We start from the raw sequence: 24,553 nt of genomic DNA on the forward strand, positions 1-24,553 counted from the left end.
ATAACCCAGTTTTTTTAGTATAGCGGATTCCAAGGCATTATTTTGATATAACACAATTGGGTCAAATTGACCCAAGAAGCAGGTTTGTTCATTTGGGTTTTTTTTTGTTTTTTTTTTTAACCAAAATTGGGTTAATTCTGCCCCAAAAAGTTTTAAGAATTTTTTGTTCGTTTGTTTTTTGTTTTAACCACAGTTATTCTGATAACTCCGGTAACCCATTCCTTGCTAGCTTTAATCAGTATGCTAGCTATTTATCTCAAGATAAAAATCTTGCCCCAAATCCTCAACGCAATGCGCTGGGTAAAATAACCCAGCATCAGTCCTAGCGCTTTATGCAATTTGAGCTGCTTCTAACCCAATTGTTTGAAGAGTGCAGCATCATGCAACAGAGATGCTAACCCATATTGTTGAACATCAATACCAGGGCATGTATTATTGATCATCTGTTTTCAGGATGACATCTGTGCCGGACAAAAAAAAATACACTTGACTGAAAATGGGAATTTAACAGTAGTCATTTCTTTATTTTTGTGTGGACCACATTCGGCATATCTGGGAAAGGCTGGAAGCGAACGTGGCCTTTAAACAAGAGCGATTGGACTTGAAAAGCCAATCAGGAGCGATAAGAGAAAAAGTAAAGTTGAGTCCAACAAATTACACGGGAGTTATTAGTGGCTATTTTGTAAATATCAAAAGATCCGCACGCCACGGCGGCCTGCGCTTCATTTGCATTCTGATGAAACTGGAGTGGATGTGCGTGAACTCGGAGGTTATCTGGCGAGCCGCAGCGCCGAGCCGCCGAATCAGACGGCTTCGCAAAACCGCATGGCTCAAGAGGATGAGCCACAGACCTCTCTCAAATCACTTCCTTCGTAACAATTAAAATATGCAAAGTGATAATTTTCCTTAAGTAGCCTTAAATGTGCAATCTATTTAAATGCGAGGGGAAATTGTCCAAAGCTCGCAGCTCGCGTGTGAATGACGGGGGGTTGGCGGGGGCATAAATTATGCAAATGGCAGAAAGGACTTTTAAAGCCTAATTCCCCCCCCCCCCATAATAAGCATACTGTTTCATTTAATGTTTTTCCTCTTATTAAAAGTGACAGTTCTTTTTGCGGCGTCTGATGGCTATATCTGACACAAGCCGCGCTACTGACTGCGCCGCTAAATGCTAAAGCATTTTGGCCGCTTTTTAGATGATGGTTACATTCACAAAGTAATTATGCGCCGGAGAGTCCAGAAATAAGGTTTAATTACACAGTAATCTCTTCTGATGGACACGAGGAAGTGCGAGCGCTGCCAGCCTGCAATCCATCAATGACAAACCTCTGGCCACTTTTAATTTCTCCTCATTTGCATCATAACCTCGGCAGCAAGTTGCACAAATGCTGTTAAATGTTAATAGGACCTGTCTGTCCGCTCAGAATGGAGGCTTAAGCCATTCCCCATTCCGCCTTTCTCTCCCTCTATCGCCGGCGTTCACTCCCCCGCTTGCCTCGCGCGCGCTATCTGGCAAGTCCATATCTCCCTCCCTTCTCGCGTTCTCATGAGCCTTCACATAAATTGGCCCTCTTCAGAAGAAAAAGCCGCGCGCGGGAGACGGCGCATGGTCACTGCCGTGCTAATTGGGAGCAACATGTAAAGTTTTATCTCTCGAGTGCTAACAAACCCGACAGACGAGCGTAATTCCGAAGAAGAAGCCGATCAAGTGATGTTTTTTGGACAAATTGAGACTTGTTATTGAGGCCGTCGACGCATCGCTGCGCCTCTTCAGGTATTTAAAAGGTTGATTAGATCCGGGAAATCTCATTATCTGACTGTCTCCTTCATATATTCCAAGTGTGACCCCGTAATTTACGTGACTGGCTTGTCCTAATGCACTGTTCAACCCGTTCTCGGGAGAATTGACGAGCAAATCGCATGGAAATGTTGAAAAGGAAGTCAAGTCAAACGTTCGCTTTACGATATGCGCCCCCACTGGTCGAAACGCGGCATTATGAGTAATATTGTGCTTGGGGCTGTCTGCCGGTTTCACTCAGGAAAATGCAATTTTTAAATACAGGATTAAAAAAAACAAACTACTTCTCAATTTATAGATATGGGCTTTTCATAACGTGTGGGGGTGATTTTGTTCTAAACCCCCACACCCCCTGCCTGTATTTTACCATTTTGTGTTTGTTTTGTAAACAGCGGGACGTTTCTGTGGAAAGACAGTGTTTACACCCCTCCAGCCAATCGCAGAGCGGGGGGGCGTGTCGCAAACGGGGCCGGGCGAACGTGTCAGCTGCGTGACGTCACTCCCGCAGCAATTTGAAAGCACGCACGGATTTTTTTTTTTCACTCACTCATTCACACATGTAAGCTTCTGTGAGTGAGTGAGTGAGTGAGTGAGTGAAAAAAAATAAAATAATAATCCATGCGTGCTTTCAAATTGCTGCGGCAGTGACATCACGCAGCTGACACGTTCACCCGGCCCTCCCCCCCCACTCTAACCACCAACCAATCAGGGGATGCGAAAATTATGATGTCATCGACAATTTTGAAACCCAACATGTTTAAGATGCAACCCCATATCGTGGCATGCAAAAGTGCACAGTCGATCTCAGTCGTAAACGGCTGATTTTGAAAAGTTTTTATTAACTGAATGAGTTGTTTCTTTTTCTGTTCTCATGGTTTTGTTGTCGTAAAGTATGATCCAATTTTGTTTATTTCTGCTAATTTTACATGGACCATAACAACACCTGCAGTGGAAACGAACAAAATCAGATAGGGTTCCCACACAAAGTGAACCAAACCGGACTAGAAACGTGACAAGATTATTTACAGCTAAAAAAAAAAAAAAAAAAAAAGGTCAGTCAATGATGCACGCAGTGGCTAATTTGGATTTATCAGAGCGGGGGCCGTTATTTGAGCCAATACAGAAAGTGAAATTGTCTGTCTTCAGGTCAAACGGAAGGCGCCATTTTCCTTTCAGACATCCAAGTGTATATTTTCAGCTTGACACCATCTGACGTGCGCTAAGTGGATCCAATAAACCGAAATGACGGAACCATGTCGTTTAGATTTGTGTTGTGTATTTTTGAACCCGCCCCCCCTTTTTTTTTATCCACAATCATTCTGGGTTGTGCGTTTTAACACAAATGCAGCGTGTGATCGCTGCTATTCCCATAATTCCTTGCCACATTTTCACAAAATACTGCAAAGGCAGCCATTATTGTGTGCGGTCTTTGAAACAAGATGATAGGATGTCAGTCGTCATGGCGACGCCTGCTCATGGTGGACAGAGAAACCAAAACTTGTACTCGAGTAAGAGTATTGTTACTTTAAACTAATATGTATCCATCCATCAATTTTCTGAATCCTCACGAGGGTCACAATGGAAAAATACGACTTATGTAAAAAGGGGAAATCGTCAAAAATATCCTTTACAATGTGCCCCCACGAGTCCAAACAAGGCATTCTGATTAATATTGCGTATGTGGAATATGAATTAAGCAACAAAATTATAATTTTATCCATCTCAGGAGGCGGGCATTTTCTCTTGTACTGCCACTTCTCGTCAACGATGACATCACAGCCCCTAAGGGCTCAGGTAACGTCCAATCATGGCTCACCTGTTTTTTTGTTTTTTTTTTTTGTTTTTTTTTGGTATCATGTGATGCAGTGTGATGTCATTTTCAGTCGACAATAAGTGGCGGTAAAATTCAAACTGGCCGCACCCTGAGATGGATTTTTCTCTTAATTCATATTCCACAAAAACAATATTAATTAGAATACTGTTTTACATATTATTGTAAAGATTTTTTTTTTTTTAAATTTGACTTCACTTTTAATAAAAAAAATAATAAAATAAAATAAAACGTATGTCTAATTTATCCAAAAAGTTACTTCAGTAAATGTATGCTAAGTAAGACCGTTTGTTCGCTTTTTTTCTATTAATTGCTTTTATCTTCCCTTTAATCAGTGTATTAATTAGCGTCTGCAATTATTGGTTAGCATCAAAAGTTGCATAATTGTTTGATACCAGATATTTCATTAGTACATTAATTATGAAATATCTAATTAATGGTCATATTTGAAGCCCTAACACAGGTCGTTGCAAATTTAGAGGCTTCAATCGAGTGACCTGTAGGGGGGATTTAATTAATTAGTTATTTGGGTAGGGGGTGGAAACATGGCATCTGTGAGAAAGGAAAGAGCTGACTGGTCAGATGCGTGTCTTCACCCTCCTGGCAGGGAACAAGAGGAGCTAATGGGGAGCAAAGATAGACGAGCACATGCTCCTTGGCCGCTCGCCGCCCAGTCAAGGCAATGATGGGAAACACGGAACGTCACTCTTTTTCACTTTCATCCTTGCCGGCGCGCACGCCGCCCTCTATAACGTCATTATCGCCGGCAGATCGGCGGAGTCCTCTGACAGGGGCCATGTTATCCCGGCACTGGGGGAAATGCAAATTGATTTCACATCTGCCATGGCATTTTTACGTGTTCCATGGACTGTCGTTTCCAGCACAGATAGGAAAATCAGAGACAAATGTCAAACTGTGGAGGGTTTATATTCACCGGAGAGGGTTGTTTATTCATCACGATGTGTGAAACAAGATACTTCTTAATGTCACATTGACTACTTGCAGAGAATATATTATGATAGCTTAGTATTTGGCACAGGTGGCAACTAAGAGGACTAAGTAGAAATAAAGTTACAAAGCTTGAAATATGTATATTTTTTTGCGGAGCAGTTTTGCAAATATGACTTCATCGACCAATTTCAATCTGATGTCACTGGACATTGGCGAACCCCGATGACACAATGAATGAATGTCAAGTCATAATTTTATAATCAATTGCACAATTATAAAAATATTTATATATTTGTTATTAGAACTTTAATTTAGTGATTCAAAAAGTAACTTTACGTAACCCAACGTAATTTCGACTGACTGTGTTAACCAGAACAACAAACAATGCATCGGAATCAGCCATCTTTGTTTTTCATTTTCCTCGAACGCTTGGGAGAATTCAAGTGGAATATGTCTGACTTCACACCTTCCTCAAATTCAGCTATACTTCCTGGTTTGAAGTAAGAAAAGTTCGACTTCAAACATTCCTCGAATGCAGCATAAGAGATGACGAGGAAAGACGGGGAAGCCATGCTAATTGCTAAGCTAATCTTCCTAAAATGCAGCATTAATTTCAAATACGCTAGCCATGTCAAATGTTGGTTAGCACAAGAATTAGCATGGTTTCCCCATCTTTCCTCGTAATCTCTTATTTAGAACGATTATTTTCAGAAGTTTAGCTTATTTTCTTCCACAAAGGCGATCATTGATTGCTAATGACTCCATAATGTGTTTAGCCGCGCTAGTAGCCAGCCGAAGTTCGTTGCTAGCTAGCTGGTGTGGTGTAAATTGCTCCGGCTACTTGTGATAGATGGTTATTCTAATTCTATAGCATTGTTTCCCAATATTTATTAAACAAAAGCACAAGAAACTCACGGCACAACACCACATACTGTAACATACTGTAAATATTATAAAAATGTATATATGCTAATTAAAATTGATTGAAAAGTAACTCGCTCATCACAATTTACTCACAAATTTACTTGGGACTAGATTTCAATCTGGGGCCAATATTTGTTAGGTGAATGTCATTATATATTGCTGGCATAGATAGATGAATAGATAAATTATTTGTAGGGTCATTAAATAATTTTGGGACATCTTAAGTGAAATTGGATGATTAGAAATCATTATTACACAGGCTTTTTCTTCTTTTAGTTGTTTAGGAAGCCAAAGAAAAAGCGAAAACTTTGATTGAAGTTCTGAATGATTGCATCTGAGCGCCGTTTCACTATACGGAAAAGGAAAAAAAAGACATTAGAAAGCAGATGGTTAAATCAAGGTCAGAAGCAATTGTGAAGTTTGGCAAAATGTGATGACATCAGCAAGGCGTGGTGTTATTGTCGGCGAGCTTGAGGTGCACAAAAACATATTGAAATGACAGCAACAGTGCAGCTGCCAGCACACTGGCAGGAATGATTTGCCCCGAGCATTCTTTTTTCTCCCTCCTCCTCCTTCTTCTTGCGTTGCCGTCCTGCGTGCGTGTCCCTTCACCCGCCTTCACTCGCATGGCTGATTGCCAGATGTGAGCCAAGCCAGATCGGGAAATGTAATCAGATTACAAATGGCTGTCTTTAAACGAGGGAAATAAGTCACATTCGACGGATACTGTCGCCATACAAACAGACTCGCCTGTCACCCGGGGCCGAGTCATCAATTTCAGGCTTGTTTGCCGTACCTAATCATGTGTCTGGCTTGAGAGGCTGATCAGATAGGGCTTGTTAGTACGCACTGCAACAACCAGCGCACTGATAACACTCAATTGTGGGCGAGGAGGGTGGCAAAGAAAAGGCAGCTCGTCCCATTCTTGGTTGTAGAAACATAAAGAGGATATATCATAAACACAAACATTTCTATTGATTAAAGTAGTCGGCATGTTAAAATTGTTGAATTGTTTGTGAATAAAGAGTCTTTGATAAGAAATCTTGTAAACATATCAACACATTCTTTTCTTTTGCAAGGCTAGATTGTTTTGTACAAAAGCATATGTCTTTTGTTGAAGAAAAATGTGGAGGAAGGAATATTTGTTCCTTTTTTTTATTTAGTAAGAGACTCCTTTCTATGATGGATAGATGGGTGGATGGATGGATGGATGGGTGGATGGATGGATGGATGGATGGATGGATGGATGGATAGGGATGCAGATGGATGGATAGATGGATGGATGATAGATAGATAGATAGATGGGAGAAAAGGGGGTGAATAATTTCACACACCCAACTGCCCTATGTTTATAATGTGTAATTTTTGTTCTATTTCATGATTGTGTCCCACTTGGTTTTAATTCATCACCAAAAGAACATACTAACAAATTTTGTATCTTTATGTCTTTAAGGTGGCTAAAGGTCAGTAAGTTCAAGGGGGCTAATACTTTTGCAAGGCATGATATATATACTGTATATGTGAAGCAGACTCGGTGCTGCCCAGTCTTTTCAACAGTTTCAAATGACTTTTTTCGTGTTCTATCGTCCTTCCTGTCCTCAAGAGTGTTGTGGGTGAGCTGGAGCCTATCCCAACTGACTTTGGACAAGAGGCGGGTTACACCCTGGACTGGTCGCCAGCCAATTGCAGGCGGTTGAGTCTTCTTGGGATGATTTCTTCTCTCAAGTCTTTCTTGTAAAAGTCAAAAGGTAAAAAAAAAAAAAAAAAAAAAAGAGGAAAAAAAAAATCCTACATTGGACCAGGACCAAACTGAACACCTTCATACATGCCAACTCCTGCAGATGCCTGAATTTTATTATTAAGATTGGTCCGTTTTTCGTCAAGGAGATGTTTTCTATTGGATTCTCCCTTGGCCCATGGCCCTCACTTCCACAAAGTTTTCAACAAATAACTTAAGCAGTTTTTGCGTAATCCTGCAAACAAAGCAAAAAGAATAGTGGAAACAATATAACCTCCTTGGCAAAGGTTATCATTTTCGTTGTTGGCCTGCAGCATTGTTTTCACACTTTACACAAGTCGACAGTAACATTAGCAACCGATGCTAGCTGGAACATAACAGGCAAAGTGTCCTGGCTGGTCCACCAAAATGAAAGCTCGGGATTCAACTTTTTTTTTGAAAAATAAGAGCTTTTTCATGTTAGTTATCAGTGTGATTAGTTTGATCCACACTTTTGTATCAACACCAGTAATCCCATTCAGTGTTATTATAGTTATGGAATTTTCATTTTAGTTAGTTTGTATTTAGTTTTGAGTTGTTTTTGTTTGTTTGTTTGTTTTTTTAGTTCGTTTTAATTAGTTTTCAGGGTGGTTCGGTTAGTTTTTATTATTTCTATTTTTTTTATGTTCAGTTTTATTATTTTTTTTAATGTATTATTCGTGCACAATATTTAATAAACACCATGGAAAATGAAAACAGTAACGCATTTCTTACCGAGCGAAAGTGCTTTTCTGTTTAGCTGCTGCTAGATCACTTCCCTGTGTCACATTTTCAAACGTCTTTATTCCGGTTCATATTGAACTAAATGTACCTAAAATCACATTTAAAATCATCCCTAAAGGTTTATGTATTAAATTAATTACCAAAGACTAAAACGAAGGACATTTTTGCTATAATTTATAGTTAGTTTTCTTTTTTCTTTTTTTTTTTTAAAGCATTTTCATTTTTATTTTATTTCTTTAACTCTATTTTTTTTTGAGTTTTTGTTTTTTTCGTGAACTAAATTAATAACCTTGATCCCATTCTATGAATCTCTGCCACTCTTTACATTTTCTAATGATCTCTTTGACAACATTCCTAGGAAATCACAATGTCCCCCTAACTGATTGGCTATTTTTAGAACAGAACTGAGCACAACCATAATGCAGATTACTGATGTATTTTAAAAAAAAAAAATTTTTAAGACATCAGCATGCCATCAACATAATTTTGATGCGACTATAAACAACATCGAACGAAATCGATCGACTTCCTGACTGGCCTAAAACGCTGCCATACATACAGTATTCCAGCAAGCTATATATAATTATCTTGATGAGATCTTAAAAGACCTCCACTGATGTGGGAGTGTGAGAAGGCCGCTCGCCTCTAGACCCCGCTTTCATTCATCTCACCAACATCAGGGAGCTCAAGCTCGGCGTCACTCAAAGCTTTTTTCTCCTTTGAAATTCCCAAAGGCAGACCCCCCGAATTAAGCTCACTTCTGTTTGACCAAAGATGAGACCGGCCGGGAAGCGCGGCGGCTTTTCTCCTGCCTTTTCTCACACAGGAGTTTGCAGTCTACCCCTCAGACCCGTAAACCTCCAGAAAATCCCTTAAAAGAAGAAAAGAGTTGCTGATGATAAGTCAACAAGGGACACAACGGTTGTAAAATGGTCAGCAATTGACAGCCACTCACTGTAACCGCGCGATTGATTTGTTGCCAACACAGGACGGCGGAAGCTCCGAGCGCTACAGTTTGAGAAATATGTAGGCTACATGGCAGCATCATACAATGTTTTTTGTTTTTGTACACAGCGCTGTGAGCTAGTTCTTAGCATGTAGCATGTCAGTTCGAGGTTACAGGTTTGACTCATAATAATTTGGGATTTTTCATTACAATGTAGTTATTTTTATTTTTGTTTTTCAAATTCAGGTAGCTTTTATTAGATTTTAAAGCAAGTTTTTAATCATTTTTATTTTTTAAAGAATGCTTCATTTTAGTTTAGTTTTTATTAGTTTTAGTATTAGCTTTTATTTATTTATTTATTTATTTACTTATTCTTTTTTTGTCACAGTACGTATTCTCAGCAAAAGATAATATTTTTAAAAATATCAAGCAGATGAACAACCATCAACAAGTCAAATACAGGCAAGACAAGGCAAGTTTATTTGTATAGCACATTTCATACACAAGGCAACTCAATGTGCTTTACACAAGGAAAGGCAACACATAAGCGTCAACAAACAATAGTTAACATTTAGAGGGAAAAAAAATAAATGAAAATAGGTTACAAAATTTACGAAAAAAAAACCAACAACAAACATACAGTGACAATCTTAAAACGTTATTCAACAAACTTTAAAACAAACAACTGCTGTTTTTAAAACTGACATCTTGTGCGCGGACATATTGGTTTTCCGCAACTTCAAACAAGATCTTATGAATCGTACAATTAATGACTTCATGGGTCATTTGAATCCATAAATGTAAATCGCATGTAAATCTCATTTTGGATGATAATATATTGTTTGGATCAAGCTCAATTTTCCCGAAGTCGAATTTATTGATTGATGCTCGTTGTCCACCTCTCAGATAAATATTCATTCTAAAGTCCGAATAGAAAACATGCTTGCACCTATTTTCTTGCGGTTACATCAATATTGCATTGCATGGCTGCAATTTCATGCTAGCCATGTGTCAGGCGGACGCCGACAAAGTTAAAGCTCTCCAACTTGTAGGACACCTCAAGACAAAAAAAAAAAAAAATCACTCTTAATAAGAGTCTTCTCCAGAAAAGATTGAGCGGTAAAGATTATGTGAATCTATTCCGAGCACATTCAAAGGCAAGGGACCACGCACGCACTCCCCTTGCGGGTTCATTATCATTCTCAGGTTATCCCGGGCCCAGGGAATCTGGAACGCAAATGAATTAGTGAGAATTAAGAAGTCTCTGTGGTCTGAAACCTCTCCAAATCTCCTCCAAGATGAAAGGTACATAGCGATGGCTTATGCACCCTAAGCACCCCATCCTCATGCACACACGCATGCACACGCCGCCACCGCCGCTTCTCAGAAAAGAAAAAAGAAAAAAAGAAATGGAAACAAGCGCTCGGCGCTGTCCCACGTCTGGTGACCGCCGGCTTTTGTCGCCGGGGAGACGAGGGGCAGGGCTGCAGGACGGACGTGTGACACATGGCCGGTTATTAATTACAACACTCAGGCACTGGCACTTTGGAGTGGTTGATCTCCAGCTTTATTTAGCCTGCAGAGGACTCTCCACTAGCTGCTAGACGGAATTTGGAGCAGGTAAGCATTAATAGTAGTGTAGGCAGGCCTAATTTTTTATTTTTATTTTTTATTTTTTTTGAAGTTTTTCAGTGACTTCAATTGGGGAGCAACTTTCTTTTCTTTTTTTTTGTTACAGGATAATCGCTGGAACCTGAAGAAAGGGTTGGATGTCACTTTTTTCAGACCAACTCTTGAGGAGTTGATATATGTACAATTGTTTGAAATAAATGGTCATTTTCTATCCTCCCCCCCCCCCCCCCCCCCCTCATTTGGTCATAAAATAACATTTTGTATAAAACAACAAAATGAAGATGGATGGATGGATGATAGTTACCTAGCTAGCTGGTGGACTAATGCCTAGTTTATGAGTGCAATTTCACTTTCATTAGGGATGTTTTGGCCTTCTATGTTCAAAATCTATGCTAATTGTCAGATGAAGGGGAACCTAATTTGCTTGTGGAGCAATCAATGTGCGCTTACATTAGCAAGCAAGTGCCTCAATATTGTTATTAGAGATTGTAGGTGGTTTATATGTATTGCTGTTATGTACAAAAGCACAATATTGTCCTTTTTTTTTTTTTTAGTATGATATAATAATGATATGATCACATTATCGTGATGATTATCGCATCGTGACCTTCATATCATGATATCGTATCGTGATGTTTGGATATCGTTACATCCCTAATATACACACAGAGTATATGCTGTATGAGTTTTCGTACATCCCTAATATATGTGTGTGTCTTCAACAGGTACTTTGCTATCAAATTTGTGTATTGTGACACCCCCATCTCTTGTTTTTCTCAGGCTACATGAGCTTCACAATCACTTCCTCTCACAGAAAAAAAAGGTGATGCAGTAATGATCTGCCTGTGCTCAGTATTTTTCCCTCCTTCCCAGCCGTCAGGCCGGGCCTTTTGTGACAGACTGCAGAGGCTACCTCTCTCTCCCTCAGCTCATTCAGTATCTCACCCTGCCCTGGTGCTGGACATCAAATGACCAGCTCACCCCCCTGAGGAGCTCTCAAGTTTCTTCATTTCAGCAGCCGCCTGGCTCCCCCCTGGTCAGCAGCCGGCCACGCTGCATGGGAAAGAGGGACATCTGCCCGTCTGAGTGGAAGGGACAGGCTGGCTCACCGTCCGTCTGTCAGTACCCTCACGCCCGTGCACTCCCTGCACTCCCCTCCTTGTTATTCTGGGGAGGACGCGGGGATGTGATGTGTGGCATTGTTTGTGCCATACCGGTCAGAAAAAGATGGGGGATGGGTGGGTGGCCGGCTGGACTGAGGCTAATGCACTGGAAGCTGCGACAGAGCATAACACCGCTGGACCGTGACGCTTCTCGGCACGCATTAGCAGCAGAATAGTACCTGCCTATACTGTATACATTGCACAGGCCGCGTCTCTGTTGCTGAGGCCGGTACGGGACACTGCTAATGATATGATTTAATATGCAGGTCAAATCAAATCATTTTTCACCCATGCTTAACCAAAAATCTAGAGCAAGTGTCATAAAATGCCACAAAAAAAAAGAAAAAGAAAAGCCAACCACATAGGCCTACTGATACGCTGAAGTAAAAGTCTTGCGAGGTATGCTAACGTCTGGAGTGACATCATTCATAAAGGTTGTTTACCTTTTGTGGTTTAGTTTCAAATTGTTTTGATTGTTGAGATTCAATAAGATTTATGTAGGCCAAGATCATATAAAACACTTTAAAAAATAGTTTTATATCCCCACATTGAGATTTAAACATCTCAAATATATTAAACAAGCTTATTTTGTACTGTTTCTTACTCAATTTTTTCCCCCTCCCGTTTTGGGTGGAAGTGTAATTCAACAGTCGACCACTAAAAGGCGCCAAACTATTTTGTAAGACGCTGTAAATTGGACTAAAGAAGAAGTAATACAGGAAGTCCTTCACAGTTTCGTGCCTAGCTTTTTTCCCCCCTGAAGATTATTGAATGTCAATCCTTTAAAAATGTTGCTTTTTACGCCTACAGAAAGCAACAAATGTTAGTTTATTTTATACGTTGCATCTTTGGGGATGATTTTTTATGTATATTGTGAGAAGGTAAGTTTGTGAGTTGGGAAATAAGATGTACTTTACAAGTTATGTTTATGCTAGCTGTTAGACGTTTATATCTCTGTATTTTAAATTCTTATATTGTGTTAGTTATATTTTATTCTTAAGTGCTCTTTGCAGTATCACTAGATAATATTTTAAGTAGTCATTAATTCACACGACTTAAAGTTTGGATTGCTGTTCATCTATTTTCATTTCATTTTTCATTTACTTTTTAATTTACACTGCGCAACTCCAATTTAAGACTTGCCTTTATACTAGGGCTGGACAATTAATCGAATTCAATTCAAAATTGTGATGTAGTAGAAGTCAATTTTCACAACGCAAAGGCTACAATTTGGAGGAAAACAAACTGCCCTATTTTGGCTTCATATGCATGTTATCTATTTATTGTGCGTCTTGATTCAGTAAGTTCACCACTTAAAAAGTTAAAGTAATAAACCCACAGATTTGTGTGCCTTATTGTTTTTATCTGATTTATTACTTACTGATTTCTGATTAGTATGATTACACCACACTTGTTTTGAATAAATTTGTTGTCATAGTGAATTCTTAAAAGACTGCAAGTGAACGTATTTAGTGAGTTAACAACTGTTATCTAAGTAGATGAACTGCATTTTATATTAATTTGGTTTTTGGCTGAAACTTCGCCTTATTTCAAGGTACTTGTGATGTCAGCTTGCCCTCTTGTGCTGGTTTTACAGTTAGGAACTTAAAATGAGAAATTAGAAGATAGAAAATTGACTTTAATTTCATCCAATTTTGAGGGAAAAATTATCTGTAATTTTTTTTTTCTTAGATTTTATCTATCAAAAGTACCAGTGGCATTGGTACTTGGTACTACTCAAGAGTTGAGTACTCGTGCTGGCATCGGCCTGAAAAAACTGGTATTGAAATCCCTCATAATAAATATGGCGTTGTTTATTGTAATACAGGTCAATTTATTGCTTGTGTTTGTTTAAAAAAAATACACCTTGGAAAAATAATTGCATATTAAATTGCAATATTGAGGAAACAAATCATAATTGGATTAATTTTCTAAATTACTTAAACATGCGATAAAGAAGGGTCACAGATGATGAACCGCGATACGGCGGTGGTCACTAATACCCAAACATTCAAATTGACATGATTAGAGTAATATGTAAACAGAAATGGTGTTGGTCTCTCGTCATTTTTTTTTCCTGATGTAAACACTGATTATTTTGTAATGATTACCTCTAACTAATTAAATGAGGTCCTGTGCGACCTGTTCCGTGAAAGGAAAGGCTCAACGATCGATAGGCACATATTTGCATAAAAATCTATTTGACCGGAACTGAAGGATCACGGCTGAGCTCCTCGGATAAAGATGTCTGCGGCCCCTCTTTGCCTATCCAAACCGCCGCCTAATTTCTTCTGCTCCCCCCCAGAAACTTCATATTTGTTCTTTGCTTTCCACTGATTTATAAATGGGGTTAGAGTTCAAAAGCACGTGGCTGAAGGGAGCCAAGATGTGCACACATATTAATTAGCATAAAGGCAGTTAAACTTCTGCTGCCTGAGTTTCTGTTTAATTGGATTATGTGGGAAATGTTCAAACACTTTGCGGAGGGAAAAAAAAAAGGAAAAAAAAAAAAGCCTTTCAACTGGCAAATCCCATGCATTTAACCATTTGTTATGTTTCCGCTCAGGCCGAAGCGAAGCGGTGGAATCGCACGACTCTGCTTTTTGACTGCTGGCCGCCAGCCACACGCCGCCGGAGCGCTCGGAGGAGCCCCGCACCTCCTGGACTGAGGCGGAGGTGAAGGAGAGAGTAGCGCGCTCTCCTTGTCAGCTGCAAGGGTAATTACTGCTGGCTGAAATTACTCAACATTTGTTTATTAGCTCCCCAGAGCACACTGTAAATAGATTGTCTGTTATAGTCCGATCACATTAAAACCACCCCCTCCCTCGCTCCCCCCACATGGCCACCTCCCGCTTGCTATGAGCCAGCCTGCTGCTCACTTATTGAGCAGCTCCAACCAAGGAGCCATGTTAAATGTGATTGTTTTCCATTAGCCACATCCTGTCTAATACCTCACGTGTGCGCTGCAATTACTGAATTCTGCCATGCTACATAACCTTCATTAGTTGACTGTGGCAGCAGCACCCCAGCCCCCCCCCCCCTTTCTTGCCCCCTCCCTCGCCAATACAATTTTTTAACACTTCTGTTGTTGTTATTCATGAGTGAGGAGTGTTTTGATTAAGTATTGATTTTAACATGGACACTGTGTGCCTTGTTGTGCATGGAGATGGTGTGACTGTGCGCGCAGACACACACACGCACAAAAGGCAGCCCATGTCTTCTCTGGTATTCATTGCGCTGGCTGCGTCCTGTCAAAGATGACATTCTGAAACAGTTGACCCACTGAAAATGAATTCTCGGCCGCAGCCAAGTGACAGAGGAGAGCGAATCATACCCCGAAACTGTTTCGAGATTAAAAGCAGAGGCAGGCGCACGCCTGTCAGCGCAAGTGGAGATGGAAAATGGGATGAACGTGTAGTGTATTAATTCGCAGTGTAAGATCAGTTGCACGTGAAAGACGATTACATCAATTTTGCGCCATTACACAAATGAAGCCATCTACGATCGCTGCTGGAGCAGACAAGTCGGGTGTTTGTCCAAAAACTGGTCCTGATCGTCCTTCTCACGATCTGAAACCGGTCATGATGCTTTCTGATATGATGCAAAGCGAAATTCAAGTTGGTATTGTCATTCGCGATCCAATGTGATACTTAATGCAAAAAAAAAAAAAAAAGTCATTTTAAAACAAATTCACATCTATGTAATGGATTGTTTAAAAAAAAAAAAATAACAATCATAATTCACCAATAATTTTTAGGATCCCCTTTTATTGCGTATTGATTCATAATCAACATTTATTTAATATTCTTTCATTTAAAGAACATTGCTGCATAGATGTAAAGTCATTCAAGTGATTGATCAGTGCACCCCTAATATATGTGTATGTGTATGTGTATATATATATATATATATATTTTAATGTTTGTAATTTGTTTTAGAATTTTTAATTTATATAGTATTTTATTATAATATATTTCAACAAATCAAAGCCCCCCCCCACCCCAATTTTTTTTCCCACAACACGTACAATTCTTCAAAGAATGATGATGAATATTAATAAATATTGAAATAAAAGAAGAAAAATAAGTCAGACAATATGTGAATCCGGGCGGCACGGTAGACGAGTGGTTAGCACGTCCGCTTCCCAGTTCTGAGGTCTCCGGTTCGAGTCCAGGTTCGGACCTTCCTGGGTGGAGTTTGCATGTTCTCCCCGTGCCCGTGTGGGTCTTCTCCAGGTACTCCGGTCTCCTCCCACATTCCAAAGACATGCATGGCAGGTTAATTGGACGTTCCGAATTGTCCCTAGGTGTGCGTGTGCGTGTGAGTGTGGATGGTTGTTCGTCTCTGTGTGCCCTGCGATTGGTTGGCAACCAGTCCAGGGTGTCCCCCGCCTACTGCCCAGAGCCAGCTGAGATAGGCGCCAGCAGCCCCCGCGACCCTTGTGAGGAATAAGCGGTCAAGAAAATGGATGGATGGATGAATATGTGAATCCATGGGTGCAGCTCCACAAATATGCAGTCGTTTTAAGTTGTAATATCACCATTCACCACAAGATGGCAGACTTTTGTCTTATACTGCCCTATACTACATAAATAAGCATATGGATGAAGAAATGTATTATCAAATACTAAACAAATATTAAATATATAAAGAGCAATGCCAATTTAAAGTGGATTTTTTTTTTTAAATCATACATCTGTTTAGGAAGTGTGTCCCCCTCCAGCTTTTAAGTTGGACATACCTGTGCTCCAACATGTCTTTCAGTACATTTTTGGTCCACCGATATTATAAGGCAGGTAATTAGATGTTGCCATGGCAATAACATACACTATTTAGCTTCTCCTTAAAAAAAAACAAAAAAAAGAAAAAAAGAAAAACACATATTAAAGATTTATTTTTCTTTTGCATTTTACGTATTGTTTAAGATGTTATATTACATTCCAATCATTATTTTTTTTTTTCTAATTAGATTATTTAACTCCCGCCAGCCCGCCCCTTTCATCTTCATGTAAAAGTAATCACCATGTCCGCAGGGGGAAAAAAAAACGACAACAACAACAACAAAAGTCTGCTTTATGAACATAATGTACTCTGCACCTCACTCTCATTTATTTGTGTGCAAATATTGATTTTTATTTTTTTTTTGTCAACACCAGCCTGCCGCCAGTGACACCTGTTTTGACACTTGGGGTAGGCACGGAGGCCCCCATGTAATTGGCCGGGCCCTCTGCGGGCGTCGCGTGGGGCCGCCTGACCGGATTACATGGACAGAGACATTTGTAAAAGAGATATTTAGCTGTAAAATGAACTAACACAGCATGCTTTGTGTACCCGTGACAGGTAGAGCATGGCTCCCTGGGAACAAGAGTAATAAAGCGCTATCTGTCTGTTGCCTTGCTTTTCCTCTAATGCCCCCCCTAATAAAAGGCACCACGGAGGTGACTGTGCACAAATAAGGGCCCCGAGCTGCCTGACATCCATCCCAGGCCCCCGGAGCCACATTACACAAACCTAATGGCCACTCCAAGCTTCATTAGGATATTAATTCTCGGCGTTTGTGAAGTGATTCCATCTGTAACGTGACAGTAGCTGGCTGCCGGCGAGACGGCGCGTTTATCGTTGTCCCCGCAAGCCCTCCTCCCTCCTCCTCCCGGCGTATTCTTAGCGAGCCGCTATCGGCTTTTGGCTTTGAGTGGCCGACAGAAATCTGATGATAGAGCTTGTCCTTTGAGATGGAGCCCAATGGAGCAAGTCCGAGCGCTGCCAAAAGCGGAGCTCCATCAGAGCAGGGGAGCAGATGGTCAGGTCGAACCCGGCCGGGTCTGGGAAACAAGCGGCAATGCTCAACAGAAGATGTCATTTTGCTTTTTTTTTTTTTTTTTTAAAAGACGAGCCGACTCCCACCTGCAGAATGTCAAGTAGAGGCAGTGTGACAATAATAGATCTAAAAGAAAAGAAAATGCTTTCCAAAAACATTGGCTGTAATGCACAGGTGTCAAATTCGAGGCCCGTGGGCCGAGCACGGTCCTGCCACTAGGGATGTAACGATATCCAAACATCACGATACGATATTAGCACGATATGAAGCACACGATACGATAATTTTCACGATATTGTGGGGAGTTCGGTGAAATTTAAAAAAGGTCACAATATTGTAAAAAAAAAATGAGCTCAAACTAAAAAAAAAAAGCAAAAAAAGCACAATATTGTGCTTTTGTACATTACAGCAATGCATATAATCTCTATTACCTATTAAGGTGCATACTTGTTAATACAAGCACACATTGAGTTCCTTCACTTATTGACACGGTTCACAAGCATATTACGTTCCCCTTCATCTGACAATTGGTATACATTTGAAACGTAGAAGGGTCCAAACATCCCTAATAAAAATTAAATTACATTAAAAAAAACTAGCCACAAGAGGGTGCTAGAACTGCACAAATGGAACCAGACCAACCAGACTTTTTTTTAACAGATGTGCTGCTTTTTAATATGAGGATGACGATATTGTGGCAGTTTTAATATCACGATATCACGATATTGCACTTATTGTTACATCCCTACTGGCAACCAGTTCGGGGTGTACCCATCCTCTTGCTCAAAGCAAACTGTACTGGACTCCAGCACCACCAGCGACCCTTAATGAGGACAAGCGCTCTGGAAAATGAATGGATGGATGGAAGTATAAAAAAATAAATACAAATAAAAATTATCTAAGCGGTGAATAAGCAACGTATGTGATTCAAGGAAACGGTTGCCTTGTTTCAAAGAGCGCTCTGTCAGAAGATTAGCACTTCAGCTGCTCATCTTTGCGGTGAGAAATTTCATTCATCCCAACAAGGCTCATCGAGATATAGCTGAAGTCGGATTATGACATTTGTGAAGTGTCAAGATAATTGCCAAGAAAGAGCCAGGCGGGGAAAAGCGAGAGGAGATGAAAGATAAACGGTTGAAACTAAAGAGAACTTTGAGGGGCGTAATGTGGGGTGGGGTTGAGGGGGCTGATCGCACAGGGGCAACAAGCCACAGAAGACCAAGCACATAAATAGTCATGAAATGAGAACTTTCTACTTTGTATTGAAGTTAAGACTGAAACACTGAGCGAGAGGCCACCGGGCCACACTAAATAATCCTTGACTGAGCCGCCCATTCTGAATCCCATATTAGCTGGCCAGATTTTAATGTAAATATGCCATTATGCCGTCATTACGCCGATCAGGCTGCATGGCACGCAGGTCAGCCCAGCCAGCGTTAATTTTGCAGGCAAAAGCTTTTTTTTTTTTTTTTTCTCCCTTCCTCTTTTGAAATGTTAATAACTTTCTATTAGTTAATGTGGCGTGACTAAAATTCAAATCAGACATAATTTATTTTAATATCTGTGACGAGCTTGTATGACCATTTAGCGGCGGTCTCCCGCTGAATACAACACTCCAAATTGTAGTCATTTGCATTCGGCGGAAAAGGCACGCCTTGTCTCGCTGTGGTGAAGTCAAGGATGATTCATTTATGCTCTGTGAAGTGCAAGTATATAGAATTAAATATTGTCATCCATCACATTTGCTTTATTTATTTCTTTTCACGTGGAGCTGGAATTTCCACAACGGTGAAAAAGTAGCATTTATCTTGAGTTTCGGAGCGACTGACCAGTGGAAGAGGAGAAAAAAAAATTTGACTTTCATGCCCTCTTTGGAAACAATGGCGCCGCTAGTATGGAAGGATTAACGCCATCGAGGGCTGCTGGCCAAAAAAAGTGTTCCGATTGACCCTTCACCTGCTGCTATGCAACCTCCGGCTTTGTGGGTGCACCTCAGGTTGTGTCGTTATGTACAGCCAATACAATTCCACAACTCGACTCAGGTGATGGCAGAAAGCGCAAAAGAATTGTGGAAGCACAGACGTAGGGCACTTTTTTCACAATTGCAAACATTTCTCATGTGTTTTGATATTTTGTTTTGTAATATGCTTATATCAAACTACGCCAAGGATCAACTTGAACAAACCCAGTTCATGTCTTGCTGAAATGAATGGATATTTAAACACAAACAATGGATTTATTTCTATTGAACACAGTTTTTGCACGCTTAAAAAAAATTACACAGCACTGATATTTTAAGCGATTTTTAATTTTTTTTTTTTTTAAGCAGTTTTGTTGTCAACGTCACACATGGCTAGGATACAAAAAAAAAATCAATCAATGAGTGTTGAAAATGTCTTAACTAAAAAAAATTTACCAAAACAAACAATTTAAATCGGAAAATTGTTTTTGATTTGATGAACTGAATCAAAAATTATTTTAAAGGTACTAATTGTACGTGAAAAATAATGAAAGTATCAAATTAATTATCGACAAAATATTAACTTTTTATTGCTATAATGGGCTAAATAAGTTAAGTATTTCTTTAATTTACTGTATTAAGATCAATGATGAAATTTTATTCATAACTTTAAATAACATAACAAATAAAGCAACTAGAACAAAATTATCACAACCAAAAAGTTTCACACAAGCTCTAAAAATCGATCACAGTATTTTTACTCAACCCCACACTCTTCAAAGTTTGATAGTAATCATCAATCTTTTCTTTATATGTGTTTTATGCTAAATGTTTTCCTGTGTCAGAATGACTGCTGTGGAAAAAGGCCATTAAAATCAACAGTGGTCGAAAACTTTTACTCACTCGCAACCTCTTTTTCTGCTAATTGAGAGAATTCTTCTAATTAGCACTGGAAAAGGTGTGAAAGTTATAACATGATGTCCTTGAAACCTGCAGTAAAACAGTCAAAATCAGTTTCATCGCACACAAATGGTTCATTATCGGCAGAGCGTTTTTTCGTATTTAATTCGAGGGGGAAAAAAAAAATGCAAATGCGAGGAGACGAGTTGAGGCTAATAGTTCCAGGTGAAGGTGTCAGCAGAGGTTTCAATTAATCAGCCGTCCACGCCTACTTTTTAACGGAGGCTTTCCGGTGGCCCTGTGAATTTTTCGGGGTGAGGCCGATTGGAAGCATCTGGGCGATTGTAGGGAGCACTCCCACATTATCCAGCACCGGCTGAGATTCCACGATGCCCTCTGAAGTGACAGCTTTGACCTCAGCCAGTGTGCATGCGTGCGGCTGCCAGAATGTGCTCTGGCTGAGGGGGAAAAAAAAAAAAAAGAGAGTACACAGCCACACGCTCCGGGCACTGGATGGTACTGCCGCTTATGACGGGAACTCTGTTGACAGCCAGCGTTTCGGCGGGGCTAAAATGCTTCCCGCTCGAACCCCCCCCAACCCCCCAATGCAAAATATTTGGACACAGATTTGAGATGTTCAACAACAAGCAGCAATAGATTTATGTAATGTATTCTGTGTTAAGGTGCTTGAAATGCTTACAAATATGTTGAATGTCAGTGTTATATTTTGAAGGTTTTAAAAAGTGACATTTGGATGTGGATGCTTGGAATTGAGGTTCTTTCACAACAAATTTAACTGAATAGGTCACTTGTTAAAGGAATGCATTAAAACGTGCACTTATACTGACAAAACAGGAACCATTTTAGGATCTGCCCACTTAGAATGAGAATGTCAAGTATAGAAGAATATGTTGTAGTAATATTCCCCTTTCTCAGTTTAATTGTATTTTATTGTAAAATTTGACAAAAAAAAAAAAAGAACAATAGAAGATGTTCCAGTCCATCATAGGTTATTGGTTTGTGGTCCTACTAGTTCACAGATTTAATTAATTAATTAATGTATTTATTTATTTATTTATTTATTTATTTATTTATGTATTTATTCATTTTATACAGTTTACTTTATAACAATGTAGTCCCGTTTGTCTTTGGATGTAATTCCACAGACGGCCACTACATGGTGGCTAGGAGTGTGATGATATATCGCTATCGCGATAAATCGTGATACTTTGCCTCCCGATAGGTTGTCGATACGCCTACACAAGTATCGCGATATTTGTCGTTAATATTTAGCCACTATAACGGCTCCATTGTTCATTACTTATTGAGCAATTCATTGACGGGCCACTAGGGGGAGCACCTCATAAGAGTGGTGGGGTAATGTAGGGAAGTCTTGAATCGCGGTATCGTCATATCGAGAGATAAGCGTTATCGTGAGCCTTGTATCGCAGATCATATCGTATCGTGAGGTATCCAGAGGTTCCCACCCCTAATGGTGGCACACGATCCATCCATCCATCCATCCATCCATCCATCCATCCATTTTCTTGACCGCTTACTCCTCACAAGGGTCGCACAAGGGGTGCTGGAGCCTATCCCAGCCGGCTTCGGGCAGTAGGCGGGGTACACCCTAACTGGTTGCCAGCCAATCGCAGGTCACACAGAGTCGAACAACCGTCCACGCACACAAGCACACCTAGGGACGATACGGTGTGCCCAATTAACCTGCCATGCATGTCTTTGGGATGTGGGAGGAGACCGGAGTACCCGGAGAAGACCCATGCAGGCACGGGGAGAACATGCAAACTCCACCCAGGAAGGCCGGCGCCTTTATTTATTTTTACAGATTATAACGATTTAGTTTTGCCTCCCGTTTGTTCTTGGATGTAATTCCACTGACGGCCACTAGTTCGTGGCACACTATTACATTGTAAATTTGAAACAAGAGTGAAAACAGGAAGTGCTTCAAGCTTATCCTAGTTTTTCCTGAAGATTATTCAATGTAACATATTTAATCCTGCTTTTTTAGCCTACAGAAAGCCATGCCAATAGGTATATGATGTATGTACATGTTTGGGCATTATTGCTGTAAATTGTGTGTTAATAAGTTTAGTTAGTTTACCGTAATAGTGGAACCATGTCCTGTGGTCTGACGAGACTAAGATAAATGTATTTGGTTCAGGTGGTGTCATGTGTGTGTGGCGACAACCAAGTGTGTTTTTGCTTACAGTCAAGCATGGTGGTGGGAGTGCTGCCGGTATTTGGGCAGCTACAGTTTACTGAGGGAACCATGAATGCCAAAATGTATGGTGATTTACTGAAGCAGAGCATGAGCCACCCAAACTCCCTATGAAGTCAGTTTCAGATCATAATTGAGTCAATTGTTTATGGTATTTTCATGAAAACAAGGATTGGTTTGTAAGCATGGTTGTTTTTGAAGAAAAAAAACTTGAACTTTAAGTTGAACTTAGCATAAGAAACTTTCTAGGAGATTTTTTTGTTTTTTCTAGTAGGACTTTTTCAAACTACGCAATCCTGCTCTTTGTCTGTGATTGACTGTTTACATTTTCAAGACATTTTCTTCTCGGGTGTTCTGTGTGTGAGCAAAATCCAGCTGCTTCACATATAGTGATTGTCAGCAGACGCACATTGTTATTCCAAACAGATGTGAGTGTGACAAGCTTAAACACAGGAGAGTGTCGGTGCCATTTAAATCTCACCTGCCCACCACTACGACTGCTAACATCTTGATTGGGCTGAGTTAAAAAAAAAAAAAAAAAAAAAAAAAAAAAAAACTCAATTGTTCCCACATTTGCGTATTTACAGCAACCGTTTCAGAGAGACTTCTAGTTTAATGAGACGTTTGTTTAAATATTTTAGCTGAATAAATATTAATGGCATTAGTAGTAGCTTAATGAGTTTCTGAGAGGAACACTTGATCATATTTTATTCATTGAGGTGTAAATCCAAGAAATGGGCACACTCAATTAGCCACAATGTAATCTGATCCAAGACATGCTTTTACAGGTATGTCAATAACATACTATCAGGGAGTTATTACTTCTACAATGTTTAGTATTGTGGTTGCTGTGCATTGCATCATACTGAGAGGATATGTTGTCTCTTTCACATTCAAACACCCCTGCTGCAACCTAAAACCACAATAATAAACATATCGTTCAAGTCCCTTGCTGAAAAATAAAGGTTGCTTCATTAAAACTTTCTTATGCTATGACACATGTTTGAGCCATAAAAATATTTACTGTACAGTCGCATAAAGCTTCCAAGGGGCTGGAATGTAGCCCGCCAGGTCATTGTGGAGCTTTACGCGTCCCAACAAAAGGCGCTAGCCACCAGCTAGCTCACGAGCTAACAAGCTACCAGAGCTCCTCTCAGCCAAATGACCTTTATTAAAAATGTTTTGTAATGTGATAGGAGGAACAAAAACACACACACAAATGCCTGTTTTAGCCACACCCCAAAAATTAGGAACATAGAATCGGTTCACACAATTCAGTAGTGCCTAGTTCTCGGGCCTTGTTTCAGACTTTCAGCCAAAATCCTTTTTTTTTTTTTTTTTTTTTTTTTTTTAGCCAATCCAGATTGAATCTCTACGGTCACATGAAATCCAATTTTTGCGAGACGGATTGAAAGCACATTCGGAAGTTAGTTTCAGACCCAATGCGTCAGACAAGAAAATGCGGAGCAGTAAAAAAAATGTCGCAGTTATGATGTCAAACACTACATGCGCTGGACGACGCCTCCGTTCTGACGTCGTTGCTACAGCAACCTGTCGGATGGGGTCAATAATGTGGCTGAACTGGGCCACAGATGATATTTGACACTTGTTTAAAAACAGTGTGGAAAGACAGGCAAAAAAAAAAAAAAACAGATTTGAAGAGGAATCCGATTAGAATCGGATCTAACCGCAGTCTGAACGCAGTTTCATATTTTCACCAATTATCTTCAAACATATCGCACATTTAGAAACAAACAAACTCAGCATCATTATTTCATTTTATTTTTTTATGAGCCTTTTTGTCGGTCAAATTTATTATATCCGAGCTCATCAGATTGTGCAGGTGTACTTAATAAAGAGTCCTCTCATATGTCCTTGTAGTGCAACAAGG

At 39.9% G+C, this 24,553-nt stretch overlaps 1 protein-coding gene and 1 long non-coding RNA gene across 4 annotated transcripts in view; both read left to right on the plus strand.

Annotated features, from left to right (window-relative positions):
• Positions 1 to 1,606: 1,606 nt before the first annotated feature.
• Positions 1,607 to 10,790, plus strand: LOC144031016 (uncharacterized). Its single transcript, XR_013287404.1, has 3 exons — positions 1,607 to 1,774; positions 7,108 to 7,252; positions 10,689 to 10,790. It is a non-coding gene; the product is annotated as an uncharacterized LOC144031016 (long non-coding RNA).
• A 1,613-nt stretch (positions 10,791 to 12,403) lies between these two features.
• Positions 12,404 to 24,553, plus strand: part of kcnh7b (potassium channel, voltage gated eag related subfamily H, member 7b) — a 92,856-nt gene continuing 80,706 nt past the window's right edge. For 2 of the 3 annotated variants that reach the window (XM_077536188.1, XM_077536187.1), the window contains exons 1-2: positions 12,405 to 12,626; positions 14,312 to 14,462. The gene's annotated coding sequence lies outside the window, so the exon portion shown is untranslated. Of the gene's footprint in view, positions 12,627 to 14,311; positions 14,463 to 24,553 lie in introns of all 3 variants that reach the window. The other variant, XM_077536183.1, reaches the window with a different exon arrangement.

Source organism: Festucalex cinctus, chromosome 11 (genome assembly GCF_051991245.1).
Source record: "Festucalex cinctus isolate MCC-2025b chromosome 11, RoL_Fcin_1.0, whole genome shotgun sequence".
In the NCBI taxonomy this organism is placed as follows: domain Eukaryota; kingdom Metazoa; phylum Chordata; class Actinopteri; order Syngnathiformes; family Syngnathidae; genus Festucalex; species Festucalex cinctus.